Source organism: Sphaerodactylus townsendi, linkage group LG09, assembly GCF_021028975.2.
Source record: "Sphaerodactylus townsendi isolate TG3544 linkage group LG09, MPM_Stown_v2.3, whole genome shotgun sequence".
NCBI classification, from domain to species: Eukaryota; Metazoa; Chordata; class Lepidosauria; order Squamata; family Sphaerodactylidae; genus Sphaerodactylus; species Sphaerodactylus townsendi.
In genome coordinates this window covers 47,293,876-47,311,968 of record NC_059433.1, presented here as the reverse complement: position 1 = coordinate 47,311,968, position 18,093 = coordinate 47,293,876, and the positions used below count along the sequence as shown (strand labels likewise).

Here is an 18,093-nt window from a genome sequence, read left to right as displayed (position 1 = left end):
ATTGTCCTCGGTATTTATCTTTATTAATTAATTAAAGTGTTGGTATCCTTCCTCTCTTGCTGTACAGTGAAAACTTAAAGTTGTTTACAATATTAGGAAAAAATAAAGCCACTGCAGTGGGCAGAAAAAGATGAAGGAGAGCACCTTGCTGTCCTTTGTCTCTTCTGGTCAAACGTGCAACTAAAATTGGAACTTTGAATGCACAACTAGAACAAACAATATGAAATTAGAACAACCCATCATCCTCACAACCTCCTGCCCCACTACTCAACTCAAATCAATCGCAGCACAATAGTTGTATGTAAAATTGCTTCGTTTCCCCCCCCCCCCCCATTCCCATAGTATATTATTATTTTCTGTTAACATTTCTCTTGTTAATTCCATCATTCTTAAAACCAGGTAATTTTATGCAGCATATCTATCCACAATGAATTGAGCTGAACTTATATTTAACATAAGACCTATTTAATCCTCTTTCCTCCATTCTGCACCTGTATATATGATGGGAGATGGAGAAAATGTCACAGGATATTAAAAGAGTGAGTCTTGAAGAGACCTTTCAATTAGGTTGAGTTTGAAAGATGCTGTTGGAATAGTACAGTCCACTACTAGTATTAGGATGAAGAGGAGAAGCAAAGTTTAAGAGTTCAAAACATTAGCACTGTCTTAATAGATCAGATCAAAGATCCACCTGGGAGCTGGTGTACTACAGTGGCTCACAGAACAATCTGTAATCTGAGAAATGCTTGGTTCAGATCCTGCCTTTTCCAAAACTCTACCAGGTTTGCAGAAAAATCCCAAACTTAAAAATAAAATTGGGCTGGGAGATTCCTCGCAACTAAATAAGAATGATCTAGATGAGTTCAGACAACATTGGTTCTCAATGGGGAAGGCGTGCTAGAAGCTGCTGATACCCCCTCCTCATCATTAGGAGGGAAGCTGGGGAAATGAACAACCAGTGTTAGGGTTGCTGTCACTGCCTCCAACCATCCCTCTGACTCTTCATTCTCTTAGCTGCCAGGTAGGAAAGAAGAGGGGAGCAGGAGATAGTAGGCACTTGGTGCCATTGTCATTTGGATTGGAAGGTAGTCCAAGCATTCATGACCAGCCTCTGGGTTGTCTTCTACTCAGTGCTGCCCCCCCCCCAACCATGTGAGCTGGTCAGGGGAGAAGAGGTGGGAGCTACCACCCATCCTCTGCAGGAGCTGTATGCAGGAAGGTAGGTGAACAAGGGAGGAAGAGAAAAAGCCATTGCTCCCCCCTATAGCTGCAGGTGGAGGTGATGGCATTGTGAATGGGAAGTAGTATACAGCTAGCTGTGCAGGGAGAAATTTGGAAATCGTCCTGGCTCCCACAAACAGGGCCTCTATGGGTCCCCTTTCACTTGTAACTATATAAAAGCCAAATATTTCTTAGTTATCTAGAAAAGAACAGGGTTATGCAGGTAAACAGGAGCAACAGGGTCTCAGTCTCATTACTGGTTCTGAGAAACCATAGTTAAGTCAGCAATTTACCAAATTTCTCATGAATCTGCAATTTAGCAACTAGCAACAGTCCAGTTGTTGCACCATTTATATCTATATATATAAAAATCTAACAGTGTGTTTGTCCCTGATGGTCTGCGGCTCCAGAAGTTGCTGGATGGATCAAGACTCCAAATTTTCACAGGACGTTCTCCCTCCTGTTGGGCAGGTGTCCCGGAATCGACCTTCAAACCACTGAAAGTCCATACCTGAGCCAGGTAAAACGTCTTTTTCCTGGCGCACCAGGCCATGAAGCTGTTTGTGTTTAACTGTCACCCATAGAATGTTCATGCAGCCTGTCCGTCTGTGGCCTGAGGGCTTAGAATGGGCAGATGGGCAGAGATGAGCAGTGAAAACAGTAAATAGGTAATACTGGTAGGTAATATGAGTGGAAGTGAAACACATACACACTTTGCCGTGTGAGTCGTCAGGTGGGGTCCCCCCCCACACAGATAACTTTCACTCTCTGTGCCTCACCCACTGCTACCACACAACACACATCCAGTTCATCCTCACACACCTCACTCTGCCCTCCCTCACATCCAACCACCACTTACCCACGTCATCACCCATATTCACCACAGCTCTCTTTTACTAAAAGTGAGCTGGAGTTTGCCTTTTTCTTCTAAGAAAATCCAAGGTATGGGGGTGAACCAACACTACTGGCTCTGCTTCTTTTGCACGTGGCCCTTTAAGAACCCAGGGAGCTGGCCTCGATCTGAGCGCCTCACCACCCTGCCTCTGCTGCCTGACAGGGATAGCCTCCTTGCCCCAGTTCTGCCTTACCCAAGCCAGGACTGTGCGTGTCAACCAGCCTCATGGACAGTGGGATCCGCACTCTGGACAGTTCTGTTGTGGAATGGGAAGGATTACCTTATACTAAAAAAACAAGAGAGCACCATATAACAATATGCATTGAAAAGGGAAAGAGGGATTCCATTTGACCACCCCAAAAGGCTATGCTGGGGATCATTGGACCTGCATGGACATCTGTGTGGGTTGCAGACTGTGATGAGAAGGACAATTGCCACAGCATAGCGTGGCCGGGCCCGCTAGTTTATTTTAAAATTTTATAGTAAACATATAAAATAGAAAGTCAGCCATTTTCCTTTACATTATTTATAAGAAGGATTTCACAGAAAATGTGCACATTTATAACTTTAATACCCTTTTACAGTTGAGAAAAGTGGGGTATAAATCCAAACTCTTATTGTCGAAGGCTTTCATGGCCGAAATCACTGGGGTGCTGTGTGGTTTCTGGGCAATAAACAATCAAAGGGAATGAAGGCCCGGCTACTTCTATTCTATTCATATGCCCTCACCTATTGACCTTGCTATCTTCATTGTGACTCACATACGACATACTTCATTGTTACTCACATGCCAGGCCACTTCTATTCAGATGTCCTCACCTATTGACCTTGCTGTCTTCATTGTTACTCACAGGTATATATATTCCACTTGCTTTCCTTTCCTACTATCAGATCCTCTGAAGATGCCAGCCACAGATGCAGGCGAAACGTCAGGAGAGAATGCTGCTAGAACACGGCCATACAGCCCGGAAACCACATAGCATCCCAAACTCTTATGTTGTCTTCTTTTATCCTGGCTATTGTTCAAGAAAATTAGGGTGAAGAACATGCAGTGCAGTCCCAAACAAGTCCACTGAGCATCCTTCTCTGGTCTATTTCATTAGGCTTACTTCCAGAAACATGTTTTTAGGATTGCATTGATGTTTCGTCCCCTTTCCTGGTTTATCCTTACCCCTTTGAGGTGTGTAAGTCTGAAAGAGAATAACTGGTTTAAGATCATCCAGTGTTCCTTATGGTGAGCAGGTGTTTGAGTCTAGTTCTCACACAGGTGTGTGTGCAGTGATATAGCTGTATGGCTACCCTTGTTTAGTGAATTGCTGAGAAGGGGAGCTGAAGGAATCTTGTGAGCATTATTGACTCCAGGGGTGGTACTAGCTGCACATAATTTGATCTGTCAGAATCTGCAGTTCTGTTCTTAATAATGGCACCCAACTTTCTAGTTCTTGATACAGCTTGCTTAAGCTCATAGCAAATCTCTAGATACAGGCAAAATAGAACCAAGCTGAACAAACAGCCCTTGCAATATCTAGGACTAATATTACTATTGATAAGGGAAGCTGAAGGGAAAAAATCAATTCAGGAACATTTCATAGCATTAACAGTGCTGTCAGCCTCTTCACAAGTACATTGGGGAAATGATAGCTATAGCTAGTATATAGCCTCTAGAATTGATCTTTAATATGACCATTTCTTTATTTAAAACATTTATAGGTGAAAATAAACAATTGTGCATTGATATTTAAAAGGGGGTACGTACAGATAGCAGAATACTATTACAGTGTGATTCCTTTTGAGATAAGATATATAAAACCTAAGATATGTAGAGCCCAATATCTGGATGTAGGTTTAGGTCCTAGGACCAATGTAGCTGATGTATGTCTGAAGAACAAAGTGCGATATTCTCTGTTAGAGAGTGTCAGCCTTGTTTGAGCTGTGACCTGTAATCTCAGTTCATCTGTCAGAGTGAATGAAGGAGTTTTTCAGGCTTCCCTAAGTATAGCTAATGGCACGCCTTCTAATATAGATCATCAAAGAAAAAGTAACCCATGCTTGAGGAATGGAGTTCAGTGAAGCAGCCATGGGTGGTGTGGTCCAGTGTGGAAGAAGTTGATATTGGGGACCAATATGGCAACCTCTTTGCAAATCATAATGCTGTGCTTGTTAGAAAATGACTGTATTTCCATGTAGTTCCTGCTCTCAAAGAATAATTTCTGCAATAATTTGTTTGCCAGCATATTTCAGGGACATATTGGTAGGCAACATGCAGCATATTTCAGGGACATATTGGTAGGCAACATGCAGCATATTTCAGGGACATATTGGTAGGCAACATGCAGCATATTACAGAGACAGGTTGGTAGGCAACATGTAGTACATATGGGATCCTGTTTATTAAAGAACATAATCATGAACATACTTAGTACAGTGGAAATCTGTCATGGTGGGCAAGGTGTCTTTCAAGTCTGCAGGTACTTGAGACATTGAATGAAAAAAACCCGACATAAGAACATAAGAACATAAGAACAAGCCAGCTGGATCAGACCAGAGTCCATCTAGTCCAGCTCTCTGCTACTCGCAGTGGCCCACCAGGTGCCTTTGGGAGCTCACATGCAGGATGTGAAAGCAATGGCCTTCTGCGGCTGTTGCTCCTGAGCACCTGGACTGTTAAGGCATTTGCAATCTCAGATCAAAGAGGATCAAGATTGGTAGCCATAAATCGACTTCTCCTCCATAAATCTGTCCAAGCCCCTTTTAAAGCTATCCAGGTTATTGGCCATCACCACCTCCTGTGGCAGCATATTCCAAACACCAATCACACGTTGCGTGAAGAAGTGTTTCCTTTTATTAGTCCTAATTCTTCCCTACAGCATTTTCAATGAATGCCCCCTGGTTCTAGTATTGTGAGAAAGAGAAAAATTTCTCTCTGTCAACATTTTCTACCCCATGCATAATTTTATAGACTTCAATCATATCCCCCCTCAGCCGCCTCCTCTCCAAACTAAAGAGTCCCAAACGCTGCAGCCTCTCCTCATAGGGAAGGTGCTCCAGTCCCTCAATCATCCTTGTTGCCCTTCTCTGCACTTTTTCTATCTCCTCAATATCCTTTTTGAGATGCGGCGACCAGAACTGGACACAGTACTCCAAGTGCGGTCGCACCACTGCTTTATATAAGGGCAAACTGACACATTGTAAAATACAGCAGAAAACCACCTGAACGAAGCCATAAACAAAAACTTAGACTAAAAAAACTGGGAGAATTCTGACTTCATATAGCCATGGTTTCTGCCTCTGTAGGAAGGCCTTTCCCAGATTCTGAAGAACATGGTTGCAGTAATGGTAGATAGATAGCTGTATTTGAGCATCTTAACTTCACCCAAATTCTGGTATGTGTGTTTTGCAAGGTTATTTTTTATTTATTTAGTTCTGATGAGATTTCATGAGTAGGTGTGATGAAATGTTTACCAGCTTATTGGAGACACTTCTTTCACTGTCTCTCATCTGTTTTCACCTGTCTGTTGATGAGGAAATTCCCTTTGGGAGAAATCGGCTAACTGCATCTGAGTCTTGTATTCAAGAAAAAGTGGAATTGCTCCAAAATAATTTATTGAAATCCCTACATGGAAGTGGAGGTAGATCATCAAAAGTTAGAGACAACAGGTATCAAAAGCAGTTAAAACATCTAAGAGAACAAATATGGATTTTTGAATCTTGTCCAACATCAGCAGGAGCTCATCATCTAATAAAACCAGGACAGTCTACATCTGTTCCTTATGAGAACAATAATGAAAACAGAGACAAGCCCCTCCTCTGTTTTTGGTTCTACAATGTGATGCTTTGTCAAAATGGAAAAGGTAATGAATATTAGAAAGAACAATGAATTCTGCCAGTCAGTGGCTATCAAATCTAATCAGTCATTTACCTCATAAGTGAACACAAGGGAAGGTCACACATACTGATTATTTATTTCTTTGGATTTAAGAGTGTTACATCACTGTTGTGGAAGTGCAGTTAATTTGGGGTCAAAAATACCTGGAGCTTACTTGAAAATGCAAACTGCAGTTCAGTACTTGGATCCTGAATGCACAGGTTAAAGTTCCCTGTTTGTAGTAGACTATTTGCAACTATTCAGAATGGTCCTTAGAGCCAGGAGGATCTCCAGAGCTACAATTGACCAGCCCCTGCCAGCATGCCATGCTGGCAGGGGCTGATGGGAATTGTAGTCCATAACATCTGGAGTGCCAAAGGTTCGCCACCACTGTCCTAGAGTGTGTTTTTGTATCTCAAGTACACATCCAGTCTCCCCATTGTGACATTTTCCCCCATCTTCTGTCCCTCTGGAGTCTTGCCTCATTTCCAGATACACTAGTTTGATTTCTGTAAAAACAGGCTCACAGAAAGTACACAATCCAATGCTGGATTTCGTGCTACTGAGTTAGTATTTATGTATTTATTTAAAACATTTCTGTTCTGTTTTTCTACCCAATTCAAGGTCCCTAAGGCAGCAGACATTAAAACAAATATTAAAACATTTGACATATTTAAAACAGACACACATATAATATTTAAAGCCGCTAAAAATAAACATACAAAATACGAACACATAAAAATACATAACGGAGGAGGGCTAATAAGAGCTAGCAAGGGAACACCACACAAAATCAAAAGCATGTCACTGGATGGCAGAAAACAATGATCGAGGAAGATATATAAATCTCCCTGGAAAGGGAGTCCCAAAGTTTTGGCGTTGCAACCAAGAGGATAGATATTTCCTGCCCAGAAACTGCCACAACTGGCTCACCATCCAAAGCTACTGAAAAGACTGTATGGCCATTGCTGCCACTTGTTTATTCAGTGGGAGGCCCAGGTCTAGAAGCATTCTGACTACAGACCTCCTTTAGGGAAAGTGCAACTCCATTCAGAACATTAGATAACCCTGTTCCCAGGTCAGATCTTCTTCGCCGCCAGTAGGACCTCCATTTTGTTGGTATTACATTTCAGCTTGTTAGCCCTTATCTATCCCAAGACTGCCTCCAGGAACCTGTCCAGGGCTTCTGTAACCTCTCTGGGAGCTAGTGGAGACATGAGGTAGAGCTGAGTATCATCTGCATATTGGTTGATGACCTCTCCCAGCAGCTTAACATAGAAAAAAAATGTGGGGAGTGTTTGGGACTCCATTGTTGAGAGGCCAAGGGCTTGCCCAGCACTAAACTTTGAAACCTACCTTAAAGGTAGCACTGACACCACAGCAAAATGGTATCTCCCAGTCCCAGCCCCCAAATATTGCTCCAGAAAGGATATTATGATTAATGGTGCTGAAAACAGCTGAGGGTCCAAAAAAATCAACTTGGTTGCACTCCCCCTAGCATCTCTTGGCACAGGTCCCTCAGCAGAACAACGAAAGTTGTTTCAATCCCATAACCAGGCCTGAAACCACACTGGATAGGAACCAAACAAACCACTTCATTCAAGAGAGCTTGAAGTTGCCCAGCCACCACATGTTCACTCACTTAGCTCAAGAATGATAAATTTGAGACACTTTTGCATCAGTTAGGTTTCTTTAGGAGTAGACGCACCACTGCCTGCTTCAAGGAGTTACCATGTCTTCTGTCAGGGAGACATTTACTGTCTCCAGGACCCAGTCCTCCACGCACACCCACGCATCCACCCATCCATTCATTCCAGTTGATTAAACAACCTGGAGGGACAAGGATCATACAAATAGATGGTAGGTCTCAAACTTTCAGGAATACACTGAAGGATATCCCACATAGCCGGAGAGGAGTATTTATACTGAGTGGAGATTTGAATCCAGATATTTCTTCACATTAGTACAATGGTTGCATCTGGAAAAAAGCATGTAGAACAATAAAGTTTTTGAATGTTTCTTGTCTTGAGACTGCGAATGTAGAGTTGTTTTATAAGGAAAACTATTGACAGAGGCCACGTAGAAAGAGCCAGTGTAATATAGTTCTTGGACTAGAACTGGGAAACCCAGATTCAGTTGAACTCTCTCTCAGCATAACCTGCATAACAGTATTTTGTGGGTATGAAACGGTCAGGGGAGATACTGTGTGGAGCTTCTTGGAGAAAGGATGGGAACAAAGTGAGATAAAGATACAAATATCGATTGGCTACAGTCTCTCTAGGTGACTTTGCACATGCTAATGAAATCACATCACACTGAAGCTTTTCATTTGGTTTTTCTTTAAACAGCTCCCCTCCCTCCCCTCCCTCCCCACTTTTACAATGTGGAATAACAGCATGGGGATTTACACAATGAACTATTAAGTCACAGACTAAGACCACTCATATGAGCAAATATGCTATACACTAACTACATATACTCTCTTTTTTTAAGACGGAGCAGTTATTCTTGTATGTCTATACATAGTAAGTGTATTTGTTCAATGGCTCCATTGTGGAGAAAGAGGAAGGCTCTGATGTGCACCCACAACTCCATGAGAGGAGGACCTATCCCATTTTTTAAATCAGTTGGGAGTACTTTATTTGTGCATCAGAAGAAATTGAAAGCAACATTTTGTAGTGTTCAGCTCTATGTACACATCAGGGCACTAGATTCCAATAAGTGCATGAATATGCAAGTTCATTGCAGATTGTATTGGCATGTGAGGACGGCTTTACACAAGATAACAACGCTTGGCCCATTTCAAGTGTTCAAAGCACATCTAATTACTTCAGTAATTCTTACAACAGCCTTGTAAGGCAAGCCAATATTATTATGCACACAGTGCAAATAAGCAGCTGAGGTTGAAAGGCCAGTAGTGCCAAATGTACCAAGCTTGTAACCAAGGTAATGTCCACACTACAGTCCTCTAACTCTAGAGTTGCCAGCAGGCTTGGAGAAAGACATGTCATCCCTTTCATAGAAGCTTAATGAGACTAGCAGACTCAGCCGCCTGCTTCTGCAGATGAGGCAGTTTGGCTTGGGAATATGGATTAAAATACCCAGTCCAGATGGACAAGAAGGAAAGAGTACCACAGAAACTACCAGTGTCTCTTCTCTAGCTTAAATCACAGGACAAGGAATTGCGAAAGGAAAGTTTATTATTCCTGAACAAGGTTTAAGCACTGAGGCAGATGAACATCCATTTATCATTTTCTGTTAAGATTCCTCTTCTCCGCACAGCTATGTAGAGCATATTCTTCAAGAAACACAAAATAATTGCAAAAGAAGAAAAGATGGATTTTGAATATGTATCCAAAATGAGTTAGCTGAAATTCAGACTATTGGTACATAATTAAGTTGCCATACAAGTATATGCAAGAAGTTTCAGGCTGGTGGTAGGCAGCAATTCGTCAGGTTTCTTTCTCTCATGACAGAACTGGAGTTTACATCTAAAACCAAATGCTGTTACCAACTATGATATTGAAATGAGAGTTACTTGGTTGCTCTGCAATTTTTTTAAAATTTTTGAATACTCCATTTATTAAAATTAAAAATTAGAGTCTTGATGAGTAGAAATGGGCAGTTGATGCTTTTCATGGCATAAAGATAAACACATCACCTGCTAAGGACCTCCCATTAAAACTGTATTAAAGAGGCAGGATATTTTTTCCCCTCCTTTTTGTTACTATGCTTCACTCACAATTTATAGTGTTAGCCATTATGCTAAACAAACTCTAAATGATAAATGATTTATGATAGTAATATATGACTGAAGTGTCTCTCTAGTTTACCTCACAGATATGTCTTTGGAAGCCATTATTATAAATTTGAATGCACACAGCAAAGTAATCCAAGTATCACCCATGGAAACTTTTCCCATGTGGAGAAAAATGTTTGAAGTGGTCTGTTTACATAGGTGTAGTGTAATTCTATGTTTGAAAAGGGGGAACTGTCTGACTTAGCTTAAATAGCATTGTTTCCTTTTTATGCTGTATAGTTTTCCAGGATAACCAGAAGGTAAAGTGTTTGCATGGCTTTTGTAAAATGGGATTTATAACACCAGAACTGGTACTTGTTCTTATTTCTATGTGTTCTGTTTCTACCTGAAGTTGTTAACAACCAGACAACATTTTTTATTTTTATGGCCTAGTCCCACTGACCTGAATAAGATTCCAGATGGCAAGAGATTTGGACATGACCCTACGTATGCAGCTCTTGTAGTTAGCATTTGTACTAATCAATAGGTTCTTTATTAAGGATAAGGCTGTGAATTCCCAGTGTATACATACTAGCAAATGTGTTTTTAGATTTTCTTTATTTATACTAGTGTTTTCTGAATTTTCCAGAGGCTTTCAGAAATTGGTATTACTGCCTGGAAGTCTTGTACATTTTAGTTTGCAGTCCATTATTTTGTGTTATTTCTATTCAAAGCTCCTTCTTTTGGCTGTGGTGAATGCTTGTGGATTCCAGACGGCATGAGATACTTGTGTTTGGCTGCAACTTCAAGGCTGAAAAATGCAAGCAAAATTGCAAGCAAAATTGCCTTTCATTTTGCATTCAGGAATTTTTAATTTTGTTCAGCATTGTGGCAGCTCACATAAGCATTTCATATGTACGTTTTTGACATCTCTCTTTTTTTCTCACTCACTCTCTCCTTGTACTGTTTTCATTCTGGGGGAGAAGCCAGTTCAGACCAGTAATAACGATTTGTAGTAAAAAATGCTATACTAATTATTTTCTTTCTAAATGAGAAACTTGTGCCATAAAATACTTTATATCTCATAGATCTGTATTCTCACAATTGGCCGAATCCCCATGGGGAAAACATCCCTGGATTGGACCGGTTCCATAAAGTCAAGTACCTTTTTATCCCGGTCTCTCCCTCCCCACCGCAGTATGTCCATGGAGAGGCCTTGAGTTGAAACCGGAATGAAAACATCCACCTCCTTTCCGTGAGCCCAGGATCAGCTCTGTGACTCTTTTGTTGCTAGTTCATGATTGGCTGTTGCTTTGGGGCGGGAACGTTTGCTTTGGGGCGGGAACGTGAATGAGTGTTCCCTTTCCCCCCCCCCTTTGCATGGTTGTAGCTTTGTAGCCAAGAAGAACACATAAAAAAGGCACGTTCCTGCTTGCCCTGAGTCACCCGTTCTGAGCATGCCCAGGCGACTGCACTGTGATTGGCTGTGGTTCCCTGAATGACAGCTCGAACGGAGACTCGAGGTGGGAAAAATAACCCAGGATAACCCTAATGATTCCCCACGATACTGGCCTCATCCCGGGATCATCAGAAAAGATCCTCCTTCCTGGGATTAGGAGATATCGCAGGGCAGGGCTGGGAAAGAGCCGGTTTTGGCCCAGGAGCCGTGGGGAGTCCTTCATTCAACTGGGATATCTGAGGTGAGTATCCCAGGATATTTCCTCCGTGGGAATCGGTTATTGTTTTCTCAGAACAACAGTTTTTCTATTATTAAAAAACACTAATATGTATAAGTTTATAATATTAAATAGATTTATTTCCTGTTCTCCTTAAGTGAGGCTATAGTCATCCAGGCTGGTTAGGTCACGCCTCCCTTTGTTCAGGCCACACTTTGCAAATTTTTGAGCCGGAGACAACAAGGGCTTCAGATCCAATAGATCCTTGCCTTACAGGTCCAGGCAGGGAAACAGAACATTGCCAGAAGAAACCCAAAGTGCCCAAGCCAAGCTCTGCCTGATTCCAACATCAGGGGTTGCCAGCTGAACCTTGCAGAAATGTAGTAAAAATCCATCACAGATGTCTAGAAGTTGAGTATTGTTCAGCAGGGTTACCAGATAGAGTGCTTCTTACCATCATATGTATCCCTTGGCTTCAAGAAGTCCTCCCTCTATGTGCCTATTCACCCAGTCTCATGCCATTTAATTTTAATTGGGGGACAAACAGTACCAGTACGGGGCCTTGCCTTTTGGACCCTTGTCAGCTCCCAGAGTCTTTCCAATCCTGAGCATACTCATAGCACCCTGAGCATACTCATAGCACCCCGTAGGTCAGGAGAGTGCACCTCTACCCATACTTACATGGCATGTGGATCAGAGCATCTTCAGAAGGTAAGTTTCTGAAGGGAGCTGAGGAAAAACACACAAGCTACACTCCAAGTTCAGGGTTACTGATAAACTGGGATAAGAGTCAACTGGTCCCAAACCGGGACCTCATCTACCTGGGGCCCAGAATAAAAATGGAAGTAGGAAGAATTTTCGTACCCATAGAGAAGCAGGTGAAGACCTGGGAGGTGTCAGATGAATCTGTACAGAAAGCGTCAGGTAGATCTGATGGAGCTGGCTGCAGTATTGGTCTCCTCTTTTTGATGATGGACCTGGTTACATGGGCAAATATATATGTCAGATGCTTCCAATGGGGCTGCTACCTTTCCAACAAGAGATCTGTCAAAAAATGAAAAGGCACAAGGTCATTAAGCTCCAAGACAGCTTGAAAAAGGACCGGAAGAGGAGTATGGTCAGCTCCCGGTTGAGCTGGGTAGGCGTTGTTCTGCAAATGCTGTAGATCCTAATGACAGATGCAAGCAAGGCAATCTGGGGATCTCACTGGGGCAACCAAGTAGTGCAAGGACACTGGTAGAAGTTGGAAAGCTCCTTTAGCTTACACTGGTTGGTGCTGCAAGCAGCCAGGAAGGGCCTCCTTGTTTCCAAACATCGCAGAGACTGTCATGTTCTACTAAGAACGGCAACATGACAGTGAAAGTTAATGTAAACTGACAAAAAGGCACCAGAGCAATGGCAGTACATCGGGAAGCTCTCCTATTGTTCAGTGAGGCACAACAAAATCTTGCAGGTCTACAAACAGGTCATGTATGAGGAGTGCACAACACCATGGCAGATTGGCTCAGACAATCAAGGCTGGACCTGGGGGAGTAGCCCCTAAAACCAGAAACCTTCCAAGCAAAGGCAAGGCATTTCGGGAGTTACACACTGGTGCTGTTTGCCATCATAAAGAGCAGACGGGTCCCAAGATACTATTCAAGGGACCTCGAGATCAGGATGGCCTCCGTCAACTGTGGCTGAAAGGCTTTTCTTATGCCTTCCCTCCCACTTCCCTGATCAGAGGGCTTTTGAGTAACGTCAGAGAAGGCTGGGCACAAGTCATTGTGATTGCCCCCTGTGGCCCAGAAGGGCCTGGTTCTCAGCCCTTGTAAGCCTAGCAAAAGCTGGTCTTTTGCACCTACCACTGTGTTGAGATTTACTGCTTTAGAGTCCTATGTTCCATTTGTATCCAGGCAGGCGGGATCTGACAGTGTGTATCTTAAACACTAGGACCCAATTCATTCAGAGTTTTTCCAAAGGATTGCGGTGATCATTCTTCAATCTCACAGACAGAAACTAGGAAAATATATGGTCATGCCTGGATGATTTTCAGGTCTCATGCCAGGGAAAAATTAAACCCCCAAATATGTTGTTGGTCTTGGCTTAGTGGCTGGAAGTTAGTTTTAAAACTACATACCTACTTAAAAAAGGCAAGTTGCAGCTTTGACATGTGTACAAAGGGCTAAGGACCAGCTATCAGAACATAGACTCCCCCCCCCCAAAAAAAAGGTTCTGAAGGGAGTGATCCAGATTAGTTCACATGTGGTTCACAGGCTCCCTTTATGGAGTTGAGCTAAGGTGCTGAAGGCACTTTGTGCCTTGGAGGAAGCATCAGTTAAGTAGCTCTCTTGTCAGTCAGACTTATCTCATCATGACAACCAACCCTGTGGCCGAATTGGGGGTTCTTTCCAACAGAACACCATTTGACTCTAACAGACTACAGCACCACCCTCCTTCTGCCTAGGCTCAGCTATCCCAATAAGAGAAATGGCATAAGTTGGAGGTAAGAAGAGGACTTAAGAGATACACCAAGATTACTTAGACCTCTAGAAGTCTAGTGCCCTCCTTGTGTTGATCTGGCCCAATAGATTGGAGTTGAAGGCCTCTAAACGTTGCATTGTGAGGGGGTTAAAAACCTTTGCATTTCAGCTCTTTTTGTATTTGTCTAGTAGGCTTTCTGCTGTAGCGGAGAGCCTCTTAAAAAAAAACCCCCAAAAAACCCCTTTGCATCCACCTGGCTTATTGTTCCTTAGCTTGGCGTGTCAAAGATCCAGTAGTGCCACATTCGACCAGGGTGGTAGCGAAGTCAGTGGTCGTTTCCAACAGAGCCTCAATTGTCAAGGTGTACAGGGTAGCCATCTGGTCATCCCCCTCAACATTTGTTTGCCCCTCCTGCCTCAACAAATACAGATCAGCGGAAGTGGCCTTCAGGAGATGTGTTCTGCAACAAGTAATAGGAAATAGGAATAAGGTGGAACGTTTCGTTCTGTTTCTAACAGAAAAGTATTCCCTTCTTGGTTAAAGCTTTGGTATATAACCAGCCTGGATGACTGTAGCCCCATTGAAGGAAGATGACACTTTGGACTTACTGTGAAGGTGTCTTCTCTTCAGTTGGCTAAAGTCATCCAGAACCCACCTACAAGTATGATTATGATGGAGTGAAAAGAGTACAATAACTTAAGCTAGGAAAATTGCAGGGCTTTGGGATATCTGGAGAGGCTCAGCCCCCTTCGTCTAGGAGCCCTTGCAGAAATTTGCATAGCCATGCCTGAACAAAGGAGGCATGACCTAACCAGCTTGGTTGACTTCACCCCATTGGAGAGAAGACCTCTTCATGGTAAGTCCAAAATGTTCTTGATGTAGGGAGAACTCAAATGAAATCCTAAAAAATGAATGTAGATAACACATTGAATCAGCAAGCTTTTTTCCCTTCTGTATATAAAGTGCACAAGAAAAGTTGCTAATTCTTTACCATCAAATAGGTTGGGTTTTACTATGGGCTTGCAAGTCTTCATTGCAGTTCCAGCAATGTAAAGTGCTCAGCAAGCTTGTAATGAACCCCAAACACATGTGATGTTTGTACTGCTCATTGATGTCTCTGGAACTACAAAGGTATTATTTAAATAGCTGCAAAAGGTGGGTAGCAGCTTCACTGTATGTGAATTTCAAAGATAAAGGAATAAGAGATCTTTCTAGTGGAGCTTTCTGATCATGTGTATTCACAGTGTTTTCAGTAAGTATGTAAAGAGTTTCATTTAAGATTTCCAAGGTTCCTGGTAAGGATGATTCATAACTGAAAGTCCAGTTTACCTTAGGGATTAGGCACCAGGGCTTGTTTTTTGTTTTTCTAACATAGCAACTGAATTTCATCATTCATTTTGTCATTTAGCAAAAGAAGACAACTTCACCAAAGAAGTAAAAACGGGGAATAAATGGAAGCCATCTGTGTTTACTGTAATTTTTTAACGTTTTGAAAAAGCTGTGGTGTTTCACTCTCTTTAAGGAGGGTGGGTAGTTGAAAGGCCATTTTATCAATTGCCTTTAGTTTTTCTTTAATGGTTATTTGTTTAATTAATGGATGTTTGAAGAATGCATTATGCCCACAGTGTTCAGAGAAGGCTGATGCCTGGCAGTAATCCATTTCTTAAGTTATGTACAACTGTGGAGTTATTAATGCTGGTCAGGTTATGTGCAAGGATTCAGGAAAATTCTTTATTCCTCATTGACTCCTGACAGTTATTGTACCTAGGAACTGGGTAACGTGTTCTGAAGTGAGCAATTATGGAAATGTTTACTTCACTGGCTGCATGTAAATGTGTGCAGAGAATGTACCAGAATTTTTCCTTGGGGGTATTTAATTCTCTCCAGGGCAATGAAAATCAAATGATTTCTTTTCTTTTTTTTTCAAAGCTGGGGTGGTTTTTTAAGTGCTATAATGCAGCTGAATAATGATGAATGCAGTAGATGGAAAAAGGAGGGAGAGAGACAGAGACAGACAGAGAGAACTAACAACAGATACAGAAAACAAATTTTGAGGTAGAAGCTCAAACCAAAGCAGCTCAGGGTGTAGGGATGGGTTAGAAGAGAACACTTTCCTCTCACACCCTTATGTTCGTAGGGGAGCACATATTAAATGCAAGTTCATATTCTGTAACGACACAGGGTATGTAAGTCTTCTGTTTTTCCTTCAGAACCTGAGCAACAGTCTTAGTGTTCATATTGAAGGGCATTGCATTATATTGTCAATTGAACTGCAGTAACCAGGCTTACTCTTCCTGAATTGTTGTTGGGTGGGGGGAATCCCCATATGTATGCACAGCTGTACTGTTTCTAGCAGTGCCAGGTGAATCTCATACAAATTATAAGCAGATTATTAATATTACTTGTATGTGTGTTTGTTTCTGTTTGTGTTTTTGCTACATTTTCATGTTGGACAATAGTACAGCCTTTGAGTAAAAAAATATTTTCTGGAGGGGGAAACCCCCATTAAAATTTGCAGTAAACTAGAATTTGTGTAGGGTATTTCCATTCTCTCACTGTTGAGTGCATCTTCATATTAAGAACTATTGGGGAGGTATTAAATCTAATATGTTAAACATAGCCCCCATATCTCCCATATATTCTAGCAGGTCTTTGTACTGTTGTCATAGTCATGATATGGTGTCTGTTCGTTGCATGACCTAGCATCTCTCAGACTGTAGTGCCACTTATATGTGAGCATACCATATAAGCTTGCTGGGTTAGACGACAGTTTTCCTCAGCTACCTAACTAATTTAGGATGGGTTATACAAGAAGATTCTCTATTCTCACTGCAACAGGAAAACCAAATCAGGCCTGTGGAAATCCAATCAAAGACAAGTTTACACATGGTAACTCTGGATATATGGCAATGCTGAATGAAGAGGAAGATCTGCTTCACAAAGAGATTCCAGCCATCTCACCACCATTGTTGTGCTTCTGGTGGAAGACTGCTTTTAGTCACGTAACTAACTTACCAAAAACATAAATGAACAAGGGGAGTTTCTTGTCAGCGGGGGAATTGGGGCGGGGGGTGGGGTTGGAGGAGGAGTACAATGCCAACTTTTAAAAAAGAACTGAAAATCTAGGCATGGGATCCAAAGAGTTCCATATACTCATCTAACATGTCCTGAATCACTTTCACTACAACTTCTAATATGTCTCATGGTTTCACATCCATTGAGTGGAGCAGCAGAGAGTAGAGTGTATTTAGAAAGAGATCTGAATTCTGAAAGACAGAAATACTGACATAAGCTGTGCATATACTATCAAATGCTTACTTGTGTGTATAAAACAGACACATGGACCAAACACTGACAGAGGGCTTCTCAAACAAAATTATTTTTATTGAAGACTGTTAATCCACTCAGGTGCAAGCCATTAAGTGTGAAAACATTGACTAACACACGTGTGAATCATTTCAAAATGTACTTTACATGTAGGACGATCACCAAAAGAAAAAACCCTCTTTAGTTTGTATACATTTTTTTTGTTTTAAAAATGAAGGATTACTTTAAAAAATAAGAACAGAAGCGAGAGTAAATATTAGTTTAAATTGTCCTCTGGTTATGTGTCTGTCAGTTTGAGTAGAATCAGATCACATTATTAAAAAAAAGTTGTTGACCTTTCTACTCTAATTTTTGTGTGTGCTTCTTCCGAATTTCTTAAGGAGGGGGTTTCATAAAAAGGGTTTTATGTCTTGCAGAAAATTGAGTTTTGTAGACATTACCTAACTCTTGATTTGTCACACTGGGATCAATAACATTTCGCTGCTCTTAAACACACAGTATCACAGGGGACACATAATGTTTTTTATAAGTGCAGTAAAGTTAACGTGTTGTTGAAACAAAAACTCCTCTGACAGTCCTGTAATAAGTACACTCTGAAACTAGCAAATTATCTGTAATACTAGCAAAGGCAGGAAGAAGTGCTTAAGAGTATAATGTGTGTGCTTTTGGCACTAGGAACAACATGTGGAGAGAAATTAGTATCTAACACTTCTCTTACCCATCACAGCAGCACCCTAGAACTGTCTTTTGCTGAAGGACTATCCAGACGATCTGTTTGTAGTGCAACAAATTCTCAGGTCTTCTTTAGTTGTTGCCAGGGATCCAGATGACTTTCATCAAGTAACATTTCTGTGGCAGGCGAAATTGCATTTGCCAGCAACATTTTTGTCATTGGGGAAATACACTT

The 18,093-nt window shown here is 41.7% G+C and overlaps 1 protein-coding gene and 1 non-coding gene across 10 annotated transcripts in view; both read left to right on the top strand.

Annotated features, from left to right (window-relative positions):
• Positions 1–18,093, top strand: part of ZNF521 (zinc finger protein 521) — a 346,723-nt gene that overhangs the window by 66,464 nt on the left and 262,166 nt on the right. The window lies entirely within an intron of this gene.
• On the top strand, positions 14,017–14,076 carry LOC125439550. Its single transcript, XR_007245548.1, has one exon. It is a non-coding gene; the product is annotated as a U7 small nuclear RNA (small nuclear RNA).